The 12,219-nt window shown below is 50.0% G+C and overlaps 1 protein-coding gene across 2 annotated transcripts in view; it reads left to right on the top strand.

The window, feature by feature from the left end:
- Positions 1 to 12,219, top strand: part of brf1b (BRF1 general transcription factor IIIB subunit b) — a 308,241-nt gene that overhangs the window by 171,267 nt on the left and 124,755 nt on the right. The window lies entirely within an intron of this gene.

Genomic DNA, 12,219 nt, shown 5'->3' with positions numbered 1-12,219 from the left:
TTCTGCCCATCTGGTCTGCCCTGCCATTCGATCTTGGCTACTCTATTTTCCCCTCTCAACCTCATTTTTAGACAATAGGTGCAGGAGTAGGCCATTCGGCCCTTCGAGCCAGCACCACCATTTAATGTGATCAGTCTGAAGAAGGGTCTCGACCCGAAACGTCACCCATTCCTTCTCTCCTGAGATGCTGCCTGACCTGCTGAGTTACTCCAGCATTTTGTGAATAAATACCTTGGATTTGTACCAGCAGTTGCAGTTATTTTCTTATACATGGCTGATCATTCTCAATCAGTACCCCGTTTCTGCCTTCTCCCCATACCCCCTGACTCCGCTATCCTCTATCAAGCTGTCTCTTGAATGCCTTTTCCCTGTAACCTTTGACGCCCTTACTAATCAACAACTTATAAATCTCTGCATTAAAATACCCAAATGCTTTGGCAATGAATTCCGCAGATTCACCTCCCTCTGGCTAAAGAATTTTTCTCATTTGCCCCATATCCCTCAAAACCTTTCCTATCTTCCGAAGAAGGGTCTCGACCTGAAACGTCACCCATTCCTTCTCTCCTAGATGCTGCCTGACCTGCTGAGTTACTCCAGCATTTTGTGATACCTTCTCCCTGTCCAAGTGTCTTTTAAATGCTATTATAGCACCTGCCTCAACTACCTCCTCTGGCACCTCATTCAATATACCCACCACCCTCTGTGTGGAAAAAGTTGCCCCTCAGGTTCCTATTAAATATTGCCCCTTTCACCTTAGACCAAAGTCCTCTGGTTCTTGATTCCCCTACTCTGGGTAAAAGACTCATTTGGAAGAAAGGCTGTGAATAGAAAGGAGTGCAGAATGTACTTTGAATGGGAGTGACATATGGGCAGCACGGTGGCGCAGCGGTAGAGTTGCTGCCTTACAGCACCAGAGACCCGGGTTCCATCCTGACTATGGGTGCTGTCTGTACGGAGTTTGTACGTTCTCCCTGTGACCACATGGTTTTTCCCAGGTGCTCCAGATTCCTCCCACACTTCAAAGACATATTGGTTTGTAGATCATTTGGCTTCGGTAAAAATGTAAATTGTCCCTAGTGTGTAGTATAATGTTAGTGTACAGGGTGATCGCTGATCGGCGCAGACTCGATGGACCGAAGGCCCGGTTTCCGTGCTGTATTTCTAAACTAAGCTACACTAAACTTGAATCGGCATTCTGTTAGTTCACTCACTGTCTGCTGCAGACTGAGCTGACAGAAGGTGAGATACTGAATCTGCAGGTACGAGTGAACCAACAACCTTGTCATAGAGTCATAAAGCATGGAAACAGGACCTTTAGCCCAACCCATGCATGCCAACAAGGCTTTATAACCGAGCTAGTCACAATTTTCGCATTCTGGATCAATGAAAAAAAAGGCTGTGTTATTGGTCAATATTTTGCCCAAACCACCTGGCTTCAGTACTCCACGTCATGTCTAGGTGACTTCCCACAAAAGTGGAGGGCACCAGTTGGAAGACTGGGCTCAAATCCCGCTAAACCTTTCTTTAGTTTACGTTACAGCATGGGAACGGGCCCTTCAGCCCACCGAGTCTGCGTCGACCAGGATCGCCCTAGCAAAGGGCCTGTTCCTGTGGTCTACTGGTCTGTGCTCTATAAACCCTGTGGCAGGTTAAGCAAACCAACTCCGTGACCTCTCTTAGGCCAATGTTACCAGAATGTTTCATTAGTAGAAACAAAGAACTGCAGATGCTGGTTACTACACAAAAAGACACAAAGTGTTGGAGTAACTCAGCCGTCGGACCCGAGTCATCACCTATCCATGTTCTCCAGAGATGCTGCCTGACCCGCTGAGTTACTCCAGCACTTTGTGTCCACCTTTGATTTAAACCAGCATCTGCAGGGTTTTTTTCCTAAGAAAGTTAGAGTGCATGGTTTAGGGTTAATGGACAAGTGTAGATTGAGAGAAAGCACAAATATTAATAGAATGAGTTGGCAGGCTGTTATCACGAGGTACCATGGTGATGGGTTCTTAGGCAGCAGTTATCCATAACCTGGAGTGATGACTTGGCTGAGCTACCAGTTGTAATATTTCCAATATAATGAAATATTTGATTCACGTGACCATCCCTCACGTACGTCACCTTCCACTCTGGGTTTTTCCTTCCTAATATCCAGTGCGTTCTCTCGAGATGCAGAATCTTACTGCAGGATATCTCTGGTACGACATTCTGGTCAGGACGGTTTAAGTCAGGCCTTCATCAGTCAGAGTATTGAGTATAGACGTTGGGAGGTCATGTTGCAGTTGTATAAGACATTGGTGAGACCATATTTAGAATATTGTGTTCAGTTCTGGGCACCATGTTATAGGAAAGATATTGTCAAGCTCGAAAGGGCTCAGAAGAGATTTACGAGGATGTTGTCAGGCTAGAGGGTGTGAGCTACAGGGAGAGGTTGAGCAGGCTGGGTCTCTATTCCATGGAGCGCAGGAAGATGAGGGGTGATCTTCTAGAGGTGTACAAAATCATGAGAGGAATAGATCGAGTAGATGCACAGAGTCTTTTACCCAGAGTAGGGAAATCGAGGACCTTTCCTTCTCTCAGGCAGTAACTCTGCCTGACCTGCTGAGTTACTCCAGCATTTTGTGAATAAATACCTTTGAGGACCAGAGGACATAGGTTCAAGGTGAAGGGGAAAAGATTTAATAGGAATCCGAAGGGTAACGTTTTCACACAGAGGGTGGTGGGTGTATGGAACAAGCTGCCAGAGGAGGTAGTTGAGGCTGGGACTATCCCATCGTTTAAGGAACAGTTAGGTACATGGATAGGACAGGTTTGGAGGGATATGGACCAAACGCAGTCAAGTGGGACTAGGGTAGCTGGGACATTGTTGACCGGTGTGGGTGAGATGGGCCGAAGGGCCTGTTTCCACATTGTATCACTCTATGACTCTATGTCCTATATATCGGCGAGACCAAGGACAGTCTGAACACCTTACACTCAGTCCACCTTGGCCCACGAGATCTCCCGATTGCCTAACATTTTAACTCCCATTCCCATTCCCATACTGATCTTTCTGTCCTGGGTCTCTTCGACTATCAGAGTGAGGCCACACACAAAACTGCAGCTAAGGTGGCAGTTTACAATCCAGCAGCATGATTTTGGATTTCTCTAATTTCAGGTTGCCCCTGCGTTCCCACTCTCTCCATCCCTCCCCCACTCTGGACGTCCTGCTGGTTCCAGTGTTCACATCCATTTATCCCTTCGTTAACATCTCTTCCACGGCCCTTTCCATGGTCATCGGTGCCGGCTGATTTGTTCTGAACCTTTTCATACCTCTAGTTTCCCTCCCCCACCCCTCCACTGACTCTCAGTCTGAAGAAGGGTCTTGACACGAAATGTCACCTATTCCTTTTCTCCAGAGATGCTGCCTGACCTGCTGAGTTACTCCAGCATTTAGTGTCTTTCTTCGGTTTAGAAACATAGAAAATAGGTGCTGGAGGAGGCCATTCGGCCCTTCGAGCCAGCACCGCCATTCATTGTGATCATGGGTGATCATCCACAATCAGTAACCCATGCCTACCTTCTCCCCATATCCCTTGATTCCGCTAGCCCCTAGAGCTCTATCTAACTCTCTTTTAAATTCATCCAGTGAATTGGCCTCCACTGCCTTCCGTGACAGAGAATTCCACAAATTCACAACTCTCTGGGTGAGAGTTGTGAATCTATGGAATTCTCTGCCTCAGAAGGCAGTGGAGGCCAATTCTCAGAATGCATTCAAGAGAGAGCTAGATAGAACTCTTAAGGATAGCGTAGTCAGGGGGTATGGGGAGAAGGCAGGAACGGGGTACTGATTGAGAATGATCAACCATGATCACATTGAATGGCGGTGCCGGCTCGAAGGGCTGAATGGCCTACTCCTGCACCTATAGTCTATTGTCTATTGAAAATTTTTTTTCTCACCTCAGTTTTAAATGGCCTCCCATTCATTCTTAAATTGTGACCCCTGGTTCTGGAATCCAGGTTTAAATTCCGTTTGGTGGAGTGTTCGGGTTGTGTGTTAAAGGCTGCTGAACCAGTCCTCAACTGATGATTTTTATGTCGCCAGGATATGGGGTTGCCAACTTACTCGCTCCCAAATACGGGACAAAGGGTGACGTCACCGCCCCGCGCCCCACGTGACGTCACCCAGCCAGGGGCCACGTGCTCCCGCTCCACCAATGGCGGCCGCCATTGGTGGAGCGGGAGCACGTGGCCGCTGGCTGGGTGAGATCACGTGGGGCGCACGGGGCGGAGACGTCACCCTCTGTCCCGTATTTGGGAGCGAGGAAGTTGGCAACCCTACTAATACGGGTCAAGTGCGGTCCCGTGCGGGACGAACTAATTTATCCCCTAAATACGGGATGTCTCGGCTAATACAGGACAGTTGGCGAGCCGACCTGGATACTGAGGATTGGGAAGGTTGCTGCCACCCAAGCACCTCAGACGTGGACCACTCTCATTGCAGACAGTGATTCAACTGGGAGACCGCATCGACAGAAGGAGAGAACAAACTTTTCACAGAGGTGATACTGTGAACCCAATCACTACATGAAAACTAGGGGTATTATTATAGAGATAAGTACTGGGAATTGTGAGAGCTCTCACGTAAAGAGCAGCTTGCTGTTCTTTAATTATATACCGTGATTAGTCACGTAATCCTATTTAGAAAGTCTGAAGCCACATCAGATGCATCCAGGTTATCAGGCAGAGGGATCTTCACTGTTCCCAACTGTCTTGTAACGAGGTCATAACGAGGTAGAAAGTAGGAATAAAATAGGTTTATTTTTGTTCTGTCTTCATCACTACAAGGCACCCCAAAACTATGTTTTAAATGTGGTCATATGTGTTATAAGATTATTAAGGGGTTGGACACGTTAGAGGCAGGAAACATGTTCCCAATGTTGGGGGAGTCCAGAACAAGGGGCCACAGTTTAAGAATAAGGGGTAGGGCATTTAGAACGGAGATGAGGAAAAACCTTTTCAGTCAGAGAGTTGTGAATCTGTGGAATTCTCTGCCTCAGAAGGCAGTGGAGGCCAATTCTCTGAATGCATTCAAGAGAGAGCTAGATAGAGCTCTGAAGGATAGCGGAGTCAGGGGGTACGGAGAGAAGGCAGGAACAGGGTACTGATTGAGAATGATCAGCCATGATCACATTGAATGGCGGTGCTGGCTCGAAGGGCCGAATGGCCTCCTCCTGCACCTATTGTCTAAATAGAACAGCACTGAAATACTGGAATAGAGAGAGTGCTGGAGGAACTCAGTGGGTCAGGCAATGTCTCAACAACAGAAAAGTTCCTTCTCTCCTGAGATGCTGCCTGACCCGCTGAGTTACTCCAGCACTTTGTGTCTACCTTCTCTGGAGAAAAAGAATGCTTCAGGTCGAGACCTTTCTTCAGACTGAGAGGATGCGTACATACCCCCTCAGTCCGAAGAAGGGTCTCCACCCAAAATGATCCTTCTCTCCAGAGATGCTGCCTGACCCGCTGAGTTACTCCAGCATTTTCTGTCCAGCTTCTGTGTAAACCAGCATCTGCGGTTCCTTCGTACACCTAGAGCAGTGCAGCACAGGAACAGGCCCTTAGCTTAATGTCTGTGCCTAAAATGTGCCAAGTTAAACTAATCTCCTCTGCCTGCACGTGATCCATATCCCTCCATTCCCTGCATATCCATGTGCCTGTCCAAAAGCCTGCTAAATGCCTCTTGTATGTCTGCTTCCTCCACCACCCCTGGCTTCACATTCCAGGCCCCCACCACCCTCTGTAAAAAAACTCACCCCCAATGTCTCCTTTCAGCTTTTCTCCTCTCACCCTAAAGCTATGCCCTCTAGTCTTTGACATTTCTCTCCTGGTATAAAGGTTCTGACTATCTACCCTATCTAAGGCTCCCATAATTTTATACACTGATGAGCCAAAACATTATGACCTGATGAGCAAAAACATTATGCCCACCTGCCTAATATGCTGTTGGTCCTCCGTGTGCAGCCCCATACACAGCAGGGTGCGATGCACTGTGTATTGTGACACATTCCTCCCCTGACCTCCATTAAAGTTTTCTGTGACTTGTGCCACAGTCGACCTTCTGTCGGTTTGGACCAGACGGGATAGCCTTCGTTGCCCTCGCGCATCGATGAGCCTTGGGCGCCCAACACCCTGTCTGTCGCCGGTTTGTGGTTTGTCCCTCCTCGGACCACTGTTGGTAGGTACTCACCACTGCTGACCGGGAGCACCCCACAAGCCTTGCCGTTTCACAGATTATGTGACCCAGTCGTCTGGCCATAACAATTTGGACCTTGTCAAGGTCGCTCAGGTCTTTACTCCTGCCCATTTCTCCTGCATCCAACACATCAACTTCAAGAACTGACTGTTCACTTGCTGCCTAATATATCCCACCCCTTGACAGGCGCCATTGTAACAAGATAATCAATGTTATTCACTTCACCTGTCAGTGGTCATAATGTTTTGGCTGATCGGTGTATACTTCTGTCAGGCTTCTCCTCAAACTTCAACACTTCAGAGAGAACAACACATATGAGTCCAATCTCTCTGTATAGTTCATACCCTCTAATCTAGACATCATCCTGGCAAACATTATCTGCATCCTCTCCATGTCCTTCAGTTCAGTTGTTTTTCAGTTCGGTTTAGTTTATTGTCACGTGCAGCGAGGCGCAGTGAAAAGCTTTTGTTGCGTGCTAACCATGTTATGGAGTAGATGAGTCCTTAATGGGGCGATCAGAACTGCACATAGGGTTGCCAACTGTCCCGTATTAGCCGGGACATCCCGTATTTTGGGCTAAATTAGACGCCACCGCCCCGCTCCCCACGTGTCCTCACCCAGCCAGCGGCCACGTGCTCCCGCTCCACCAATGGCGGACGCCCGGGCCGGGAGCAGGAGCACGTGGCCGCTGGCTGGGTGAGGTCACGTGGGGCGCGGGGGGCGGCGACGTCACCCTCTGTCCCGTATTTGGGAGTGAGGAAGTTGGCAACCCTAATGCCGCACAATAGTCCAAGTACAGCCTAACTACAAAGTCTTTCAGAGCTGCATCTAGAGGTGTAGAAAATGCTGAGCTCATCTATTCCATACCATGGTTGCACAGTCAGCAGTGCTGTGACTCGACAAATTACATTATCCTTCAGGTTAGTCAAGTAATAAATATTGGCCACAGCAGCATCAGCAAGGCACTCCACCTTCAGGAATGGATCGGTTTAATGCCCGATCTGCATTGTAGCCCATCGCCAGTTATCTGAAATCACCAGAGCTGTGTGTGGAGACAACACATTAGACAATAGACAATAGACAATAGGTGCAGGAGTAGGCCATTCAGCCCTTCGAGCCAGCACCGCCATTCAATGCGATCATGGCTGATCACTTTCAATCAGTACCCCGTTCCTGCCTTCTCCCCATACCCCCTCACTCCGCTATCCTTAAGAGCTCTATCCAGCTCTCTCTTGAAAGCATCCAACGAACTGGCCTCCACTGCCTTCTGAGGCAGAGAATTCCACACCTTCACCACTCTCTGACTGAAAAAGTTCTTCCTCATCTCCGTTCTAAATGGCCTACCCCTTATTCTTAAACTGTGGCCCCTTGTTCTGGACTCCCCCAACATTGGGAACATGTTATCTGCCTCTAATGTGTCCAATCCCCTAATTATCTTATATGTTTCACAACTGACAATGTTACACAAAGCTGTTATCTACATTCAGACCAATCTCTCACAATTCTCTTCACTGTCTCCTCCAACGTCTTTGATCCTAGCCAGTGGTGCTTTGTAGTTCACGTGGGGATCCTTTGCTCGTGTGAGCTTGGGGAAGAGATGTCAAGAGCGTTTTACTGCCGTATCTTCTCTCGAAACGGAACAATGAAAGTCTAACCTGCAGCAGTGGTGGTGGTGGGGATGTGTCAGAGTTCCTCGTTATCCTTGGAACTGAAGATAGACACAAAGTGCTGGAGTAACTCAGCAGGTCAGGCAACATCACAGGAGAGAAGGAATGGGTGACGTTTCGGGTCGAGTCCCTTCTTCAGACTGATGTCAGGGCGGCGGGACAAAGGAAGGATATAGGTGGAGACAGGAAGATAGAGGGAGATCTGGGAAGGGGAAGGGAAGAGAGGGACAGAGGAACTATCTAAAGTTGGAGAATTCGATGTTCATACCACTGGGCTGCAAGCTGCCCTGGCGAAATATGAGGTGCTGTTCCTCCAATTTCCGGTGGGACTCACTATGGCACTGGAGGAGGCCCATGACAGCGGAACAGGCAGCATCTCTGGAAAGAAGGAATGGGTGACGTTTCAGGTCGAGACCCTTCCTCAGACTGAAAGACAGGGGCTGTGAAAGTCTTCCCACGGTCTGAGCATTTATACAGTGTCTCTCCAGTGTGGATCGGTAGGTGTTGGTATCGGGTCCCTGCCCTTGTGATGCTCTTCCCACAGTCTGAGCATTTATACGGTGTCTCTCCATTGTCGGTGCGTTGGTGTTGCTAGAGGTGATCTATAAATCAGCATCTGCAGTTCCTTCCATTACATTATCCTTGAACTAAGATGTCCGTACGCTTTGAAAGCTGGAAAATCCCTTCTTGTTCATAAGTGATAGGTGCAGAATTAGGCCATTTGGCCAATCATGTCTACTCCGCTATTCAATCATGGCTGATCTATCTCTCCCTCCTAACCCCATTCTCCTGCCTTCTCCCCATAACCCCTGACACCCGTACTAATCAAGAATCTATCTATCTGTGCCTTAAAAATATCCACTGACGTCCTCACCAACCTCTGTCTAAATAAATTCCTCCTCATCTCCTTCCTAAAGGTACGTCTTTTTATTCTGAGGCTGTGACCTCTGGTCCTAGACTCTCCCACTGGTGGAAACATCCTCTCCACATCCACTCTATCCAGGCCTTTCACTATTGGGTAAGTTTCAATGAGGTCCCCCCCTCATCCTTCTCAATTCCAGTGAGCACAGGCCCAGTGCCGTCAAATGTTCACAATATGTTAACCCTCTCATTCCTGGGATCATTCTCGTAAACCTCCTCTGGACCCTCTCCAGCGCAAGCACATCCTTCCTCACTCAGCACTGAAGAGCAATGAAACCTGAGAGCACTTTGATCCACAGGGTTGCCAACTGTCCCGTATTAGCCGGGACATCCCGTATTTTGGGCTAAATTGGTTTGTTCCGTACGGGACCGCCCTTGTCCCGTATTAGGCCCGTGGGCCGCTGTAGGCTAACAGAGTGTGTTCGGGGAGCGGGGCCAAGTGTGTTCGCCTAACGGAGGTTGCAAAGCAACCCGCCTCCCGGCCCGGGCGGCCGCCATTGGTGGAGCGAGGGCAGGTGGCCGCTGGCTGGGTGAGGTCATGTGGGGCGCGGGGCAGTGACGTCACCTTGTCCCGTATTTGGCAGTGAGATAGTTGGCAACCCTATTGATCCATGTGATTCTGATGTGGAGGAAACTATTGGAGACTTTGTCAACAGGCATCAACACTTGAAGAATTTCAGCTCCGTTACCTTGACCCCTTTTTGAATTCATTGGTGTCAAGAATGTTGAGTGAGGTTGTGATTCTTGACTTTATTCCACTGTTAGTCAATCCAGCTTTACTGTGCTACTGGTGGGCAAGCTATACGAGGAGAGGAGTGGAGGCAGTAATGTTTGCTCTTCAATGTCTTTTAATTACACACTTGTTTTAAGTGCTGCTTAAATCCCTGTTCTTTTCTCAGAATCATGCTGATATTGCCAGAGGTGAAATCTTGTTGTATAAGAAAATAACTGCAGATGCTGGTACAAATCGATTTATTCACAAAATGCTGGAGTAACTCAGCAGGTCAGGCAGCATCTCGGGAGAGAAGGAATGGGTGACGTTTCGGGTCGAGACCCTTCTTCAGACTGATGTCGGGGGTGGGACAAAGGAAGGATATAGGTGGAGACAGGAAGATAGAGGGAGATCTGGGAAGGAGGAGGGGAAGGGAGGGACAGAGGAGCTATCTGAAGTTGGAGAAGTCGACGTTCATACCACCGGGCCGCAAACTGCCCAGGCGAAATATGAGGTGCTGCTCCTCCAATTTCCGGCGGGCCTCACTATGGCACTGGAGGAGGCCCATGACAGAGAGGTCAGACTGGGAATGGGAGGGGGAGTTGAAGTGCTGGGCCACCGGGAGATCAGTGGCGTTAATGCGGACCGAGCGCAGGTGTTCAGCGAAGCGATCGCCGAGCCTGCGCTTGGTTTCGCCGATATAGACGAGTTGACATCTAGAGCAGCGGATGCAATAGATGAGGTTGGAGGAGGTGCAGGTGAACCTTTGTCTCACCTGGAAAGAATGTTTGGGTCCTTTGATGGAGTTGAGGGGGGAGGTAAAGGGACAGGTGTTGCATCTCGTGCGGTTGCAAGGGAAAGTGCCCGGGGTTAGGGTGGTTTGGGTAGGAAGGGACGAGTGGACCAGGGAGTTGCGGAGGGAACGGTCTCTGCGGAATGCAGAGAGGGGAGGGGATGGGAAGATATGGCCAGTGGTGGGGTCCTGTTGTAGGTGACGGAAATGTTGGTGGATGATATGTTGGATCCGCTGGCTGGTGGGGTGGAAGGTGAGAACGAGGGGGATCCTGTCCTTGTTGCGAGTGGGGGGATGGGGAGCAAGAGCGGAGCTGCGGGATGTAGAAGAGACCCTAGTGAGAGCCTCATCTATAATGGAGGAGGGGAAGCCCCGTTTTCTGAAAAACGAGGACATCTCGGAAGCCCTAGTCTGAAACACCTCATCCCGGGCACAGATGCGGCGTAGACGGAGGAATTGGGAGTAGGGGATAGACTTTTTGCAGGGGACCGGGTGGGAAGAAGTGTAGTCCAGATAGCTGTGCGAGTCGGTGGGCTTGTAATAAATGTCCGTCACTAATTTTTCTCCTGTGATGGAGATGGTGAGGTCCAGAAACGGGAGGGAGATGTCAGAGATAGTCCAGGTATATTTAAGGGCAGGATGGAAATTGGAGGTGAAGTGTATAAAGTCAGTGAGTTCTGCATGGGTGCAAGAGGTAGCACCAATGCAGTCGTCGATGTAGCGGAGGTAGAGTTCGGGGATGGGGCCAGTGTACGTCTGGAACAGGGATTGTTCGACGTACCCGACAAAGAGGCAGGCGTAGCTAGGGCCCATGCGAGTGCCCATAGCTACGCCTCTGGTTTGGAGGAAGTGGGAGGAGTCAAAGGAGAAGTTATTGAGGGTAAGAACCAGCTCTGCTAGGCGGAGGAGAGTGTTGGTCGATGGGGATTGGCTGGTTCTACGGTCGAGGAAGAAACGGAGGGCTTCGAGACCATCCTTGTGGGGGATGGAAGTGTAGAGTGACTGGACATCCATGGTGAAAATGAGGGAGTGGGGGCCTGGGAACCGGAAGTTATCCAGGAGATGGAGAGCGTGTGAGGTGTCTTGGACGTAGGTGGGGAGGGATTTGACCAGGGGGGATAGGATGGAGTCGAGGTAGGTAGAGATAAGTTCGGTGGGGCATGAGCAGGCAGAGACAATGGGTCTGCCGGGACAATTGTGTTTGTGGATTTTGGGTAGGAGGTAGAATCGGGCCGTGCGGGGCTGGGGAACTATGAGATTGGAGGCACTGAGGGGTAGTTCGCCGGAGTTGGTGAGGTCGGTGATGGTGCTGCTGATGAAGGTCTGGTGTTCATCGGTGGGGTCATGGTCCAGGGATAGGTAGGAAGAGGTGTCTGATAGTTGTCGTCTGGCCTCGGTGCGGTAGAGGTCAGCACGCCAGACTACCACAGCCCCTCCCTTGTCAGCGGGTTTAATTATTAAGTCCGGGTTGTTGCGGAGTGAGTTGAGGGCTGCACGTTCAGGAGGGGAGAGGTTAGAGTTAGTCAGGGGGGTGGAAAATTTGAGGCGGCCGATGTCACGCCGGCAGTTTGAAATAAAAAGTTCTAGTGGGGGTAGTAGGCCATACTGGGGGGTAAAAGTGGAGGGGGTCCGTTGGAGACGGGAGAAGGGGTCATCAGTGCGGGGTCGGGACTCCTTACCATGGTAAAAGGCTCGGAGGCGGAGGCGGCGGAAGAAGAGCTCCACGTCATGGCGGACGCGGAACTCGTTGATGTGGGGGCGGAGGGGAACAAAGGTAAGGCCTCTGCTGAGGACAGATCGTTCGGTGTCTGAAAGGGGGAGGTCAGGGGGGATGGTGAACACCCGGCAATGGTGGGGGTTGGATGGAGGCAGGGGGGCAGGTGGAGGGGATGTA

The sequence above is a fragment of the Rhinoraja longicauda genome, chromosome 10 (assembly GCF_053455715.1).
Source record: "Rhinoraja longicauda isolate Sanriku21f chromosome 10, sRhiLon1.1, whole genome shotgun sequence".
Lineage (NCBI taxonomy): Eukaryota > Metazoa > Chordata > Chondrichthyes > Rajiformes > Arhynchobatidae > Rhinoraja > Rhinoraja longicauda.
Note: the sequence above shows the minus strand (reverse complement) of the source record. Positions and strands in the feature narration are given on the sequence as shown.